The sequence below is a fragment of the Tachyglossus aculeatus genome, unplaced genomic scaffold (genome assembly GCF_015852505.1).
Source record: "Tachyglossus aculeatus isolate mTacAcu1 unplaced genomic scaffold, mTacAcu1.pri SUPER_32, whole genome shotgun sequence".
Taxonomy (NCBI): Eukaryota; Metazoa; Chordata; class Mammalia; order Monotremata; family Tachyglossidae; genus Tachyglossus; species Tachyglossus aculeatus.
The window spans coordinates 5,585,816-5,591,530 of NW_024044838.1; positions in this window are offsets into that span (position 1 = coordinate 5,585,816).

Sequence of the window (5,715 nt, forward strand, 5' to 3'; positions counted from 1 at the left end):
CCTCATGTGAGCAATGAATTTTCAATGTGGAAAGGTTAGCATATTTGTTTCATGTGATATATTCCCCTAACTTGTCTCCTGGGATCCTCAACACCTCAAGGAAGCAGAGACTGTTAGAAGAGAAAAAGGAGAGATTTTTGCTTCTTACACTATTTCCTCTGTAATTCTACTTCTAGGTCTTCGTGGCCTAACTCAAGAGAGCAGAGAGAATATTAGAAGGGGAAATGGGAATTTTGCTTTATGCAATACCTCACACTTCCTCCCCTCCTCAACACCTCAACTCCCTCCCTCTGTTCTACACCCCTCCCTGCCCCACAGCACTTGTGTATATATGTACGTATTTATTATTCTATTTATTTTATTAATGATGTGTATATATCTATAATTCTACTTATTTCTATTGATGCTATTGATGTCTGTCTACTTGTTTTGTTTTGTTGTCTGTCTCTCCCCCCCCACCCCAGCTTGTAGACTGTGAGCCCGTTGTTGGGTAGGAATTGTCTCTATTATTTGCTGAATTGTACTTTCCAAATGCTTAGTACAGTGCTTTGCACACAGTAAGCACTCAATGAATACTACTGAATGAATGAATTGAATGAACTTAATTCTCTCCTGGGTCTTTAAGACCTAATTCGTCAAGTGAGGGGAAGATAAATGTGCAGCAGAAAAGGAGTGATTTGCTTCATACTCTCGTGGTTTTCAAGGCCTCCCAACTCTATGAGATAGCAGAGAAGAAATGGAGAAATTGGCTTCATGCAACATCTTCCACTATTTCCTGAGTGAGTAAAGAGTATTTGAGGTGGAAAAGGAGAAGTTTGCTGCATGCAATATTTCCCATTTTAATGTTCAACTGGGTCTTCAAAGCCAGCCTACTCAAGTGAGTTTGGGATACAAGCAGATGAAAAATCTTCATGCACACTCCCCTTACAATTAGTTCCTGCAAGAGTTTTCATCTTTATCCTCTCATTCTACCAGTGGTGGGCAAAAGCACAGGAGCTATGGGACAGCAAAACAGGTATGAAGGAAAGTGTGTGTTTTGAATAGTGTGGATCCCAACTGTTCTTGGAGGGCATGATGATGTTTTAACAACAAACATTATGATAAAGGTTTTATTTTAACTGACACAATCATTATGAACTCATTATTATTATTGCTTAATATAATCCAGACCAACCCAAAAACTTAAGTTTTCCCTAAGAATGTTTTTGCAGTACCTTACATCTCAGATTTTCCCATCAGAGCAGAGTGAGATGTTCCTCTTCCTCTTCCTTAATTACTGTATCAGCCTCCTTGCTGACCTGCCTGCCTCCTGTCTCTCCCCACTCCAGCTAATACTTCACTCAGGTGCCTGGATAATTTTTCTAAAGAAACATTCAGTCCACATCTACCGATTCCTCAAGAACCTCCAGAGGTTGCCCAGTGTGGCATAGTGGATAGAGCATGGGCCTGGAAGTCAGAAGGCCATAGGTTCTAATCCTGGCTCTGCCACTTGTCTGCTGTGTGACCCTGGACAAGTCTCTTCATTTCTCTGGGCCTCAGTTTCCTCATCTGTAAAATGGGGAATGAAACTGTGAGCCCTAAATGAAACAGGGACTGTGTATAACTCGATTTGCTTTTATCCACCTCAGCACTAACTACAGTGCCTGGCACACAGTATGTGCTTAACAAATACCATCATTTATTTACCTCCGCATCAGACCAAAACTCCTAACCATCAGCTTTAGAGCACTCAATGCCTCCTTCTACCTCACCTCACAACTTCCCTACTGCAACCCAGCCTACACACTCTGCTCACCTATTGCTAACCTAATCAGTGTACCTTGATCTCATCTATCTTGCCGCCAACCTCTTGCTCACATCCCACCTCTGAGCTGGAACATCCTCCCTCTTCAAATCCAACAGGCAATTACTTTCCCCCCTTCAAAGTTATATTGACGACACACCTCCTCCAGGAGGTCTTCCCTAACTATGCCTTCTTTCCCTTTTCTTCCTCTCCATTCTGGGTCACCCTGACTTGCTCCCTTTATTCATCCCATGTCCCAGTGTACAAAGCACTTATGTACATATCCGAGATTTATTTATTTACAACACTGTCTGTCTCTCGCTCAATCTGTAAGCTCGTTACAGTCAGGGAATGTGTCTGTTATATCGTTGTGTTATATTCTCCCAAGAGGTTAGTAAATTGCCCTGCACATAGGAAGCACTCAATAAATATGACTGATGGCCTGATTTCCTCTTCTCCTACTCGCTTCTGTGTGACCCTTGCATTTAGATTTATACCCTTTTCATTCACCCCACCCTCAGCCCCACAGCACTTATCCACATATCCATTTTTAATTTCTACCTTCCCTTCTACACTGTTAGCTCCATGAGGGCAGGGATCCTATGTACTAACTCTATTGTCCTCTCCCAAGAGCTCAGCACAGTGTTCTGCCCTCAGAAGATTGTCAACTCCCTAAGGGCAGGAATCTTGTCTACTCACCCTAGACTGTAAGCTCGTTGTGGGCAGGGAATGTGTCTGTTAATTGTTGCATTGTACTTTCCCTGGCACTTAGTATGGTGCTGTGCACACAGTAAGCGTTCAGTGAATATGATTGACTGACTAGCTCTTTTGTGCTCTCCCTAGTAGTACATTGCTCTGCACCCAATAGACTGTTGTGGGCAGGGAATATGTCAGTTATATTGCTGTCCTTTCCCAAGTGCTTCATACAGTGCTCCGCAGTGCTCTGTGCATGATTGGTGAGCCATCAATACGATTGATTGATTGTCAGCTCCTTGTGGGTAGGGAACAGGTCTACAGGTCAGGAGGCCTTCCCAGACTGAGCCCCTTCCCTCCTCTCCCCCTTGTCCCCCTCTCCATCCCCCCATCATACCTCCTTCCCTTTCCCACAGCACCTGTATATATGTATATATGTTTGTACATATTTATTACTCTATTTATTTATTTATTTATTTTACTTGTACATATCTATTCTATTTATTTTATTTTGTTAGTATGTTTGGTTTTGTTCTCTGTCTCCCCCTTTTAGACTGTGAGCCCACTGTTGGGTAGGGATTGTCTCTATATGTTGCCAACTTGTACTTCCCAAGCGCTTAGTACAGTGCTCTGCACACAGTAAGCGCTCAATAAATACCATTGATTGATTGATTGATTACCCACTCTGTTAGGCTGTACTGTCCCAAACACTTAGTACAGTGCTCCACACAATAAGTTCTACTGATTGATTGAATAATTGATTCTGTTGGCAGGGAAAAGCCTATCGATTCTGTTTTACTGAACTGTCTCAAATGCTTAGTACAGTGCTCTGCACACAGTAAGAGCTGAATAAATACCATTGATGGGTGAATTGATTGATTTTGGGGGCAGGGAACATGTCTACCTCCTTTGTTATACAAAGCACTCAATTCAGTGCTCCACACACAGTAAGCACTCAGTAAATTCCATGGAATGCTAGATAGGGTCCCCCCCCACGCCCTTCTCAAACCCTGCCGGTTAGCTGTTGGACACAATCCCTAGCCGTTCCCAGGACCCCCAGCATCCAGCAGACCCGAGCCCACCAGCCAGGAAAACCAGCCAGGCACCACCCTGCAGGGTCACGTGCCCTACCCCTGTCTTAGCCCAGCCCAGGATAACTCTGGGTTGGTAGCTCTTAGTCTACCTTGGACCCCCTGGACATTCGGGCTTCCTGGCCTGCTCTGTCCAATCACTTCAGGCAAACCTCTGATCTGACCAATCTGCTGCAGGCCACCCCCAAACGCCCTGTCCAATCACTGAAGGCTACCCAGTCCAATTGCTGTAGGCTGCCCCTCCCAACCCATCCAATTGTTGCAGGTCACCACTCCCATCCCACCCAACCAGGCTGCCTTTCCCGTACTGACCAATTGCTGCAGGCCTCCCCTCCCAGCCCCACCTCATTCTTACCTCATCCTTTCCCACGCCCCCAGCATTTCCAGCAGTTTTCCTAGGCCCCACCTACCACCCGTTCAAACTGTAATACTACTGCTACTACTACTACTAATAGTGTGGTTTTTAAGTGCTTGCTATATACAAAGTGCTGAGATAAATACAAGGCTAATAGGTCCCGGGGGTTCATAGTCTAAACAGGAGGAAGAACAGGGACTGAGTTCCCATTTTGCAGATTAGGAAATTAAGGCACAGAAAGTGAAATGATTTGCCGAAGGTCACGTAGCTGACATAGCAGTGGTGGAAGTGGGACTAGAACCCAGGTCCTCTGTCTCCCAATATGGGCTGTTTCTGTTAGGCTGCACTGCTTCTCTAAGAGAAATGAAGGGACTTGTCCAACGTTACCCATCAGACAAGGGATGGGGATGGGATTGGAACTCAGGTCCTCTGACTCCCAACTGTGGTCTCTTTCTGCTAGGACACACTGCTTCTCAGTGGAAGCCGCAATGGAATCTTCCACTTCCTATCCCCACAGTGGAAGTGTCTACTCCCCCGTTTTTATTGTATTTGTTAAGTGTTTACTATGTACCAGGCACCTATGTGCCAGCCATTTAATTGTAATGACTGAGGTCTTTGTTAAGCAGATAATCAGCTAGGACACAGCCCCATACCACATGGAGCTTAAAGTCTAAGTAAGAGGGAGAATTCCCATTTTCAATACCCTCATTTACAAAAGTGGAATGAGGCACAGAGAAATCAACTGACTCACCCAAGATTACACATCAGACAAGTGGCGGGGCTGGGATAATAACCCAGGTCCTCTGATTTCCAGCCCTGGGCTCTTTCCATTAGGCTTTGCTGTTTCTCTAAACTGTGAAGTGACTTGTCCAGGGTCACATGGCAGACAAGTGAATGATCTGGGATTAGAACCCAGGTCCTCAGACTGCCAGTACTGCGCTCCTTCCACTAGGCAACACTGTGCCTCGGATACAGAGGAATGGTTGGATTCTGGAAATACTGGGTAGCATGAACTGACAAATTAAACATAAGGGTTGAAAGAGAAAGAGGAGTCAAGAATAATGCCAAGGTTGAGGGCCTATGGGATGGGGAAGATGATTATGTTGTCTACAGCACCTGTCCCACAAGCCCATAACCTTGACAGTATCTACAACTCATCTCACTCATTCAGTCATCATCATTGTCATCATCATCACCAAAAGTGGTATTTAGTGAACTCTTACTCTGTGCAGAGCACTGTACTAAGCGCTCGAGAGAGTATGATACAACAGAAATGATACACAAAAACCCTACCCGCAATGAACTTACAGTCTAGAGGGAGAAACAGACATTAATATAAATAAATCATTTATAAGTGAATGCACCTATTCAATCTGTCATCATATCCAGTCGGTTCACTCTTCACAGCATCACTAAAATCCACCCCTTCTTCTCTATCCAACATGCTTAACATGTTCTATCAACTCCTTAGCCTATCCCACCTTGACTACTGCTTTAACCTCCTTGCTGACCTCCTGCCTCCTGCCTCTCTCCACTCCAATCCATACTTCACTCTGCTGCTTGGATCATTATTCTAAAATAAGCATTCAGTCCATGTTTCCCCACTCCTCCAGTGGTTGCCCTTCCACCTCTGCATTTATCAATCAATCAATAGTATATATTGGGCACTTACTGTGTTCAGAACACTGTACGTGGAGAAGCAGCTTGGCTTAGTGGTAAGACACTTTCTGTGTTCAGAGTACTTGTAAACTCCTGAAGCATAGTGATGGTGTGTGTTTTTGCTGAATCCTACC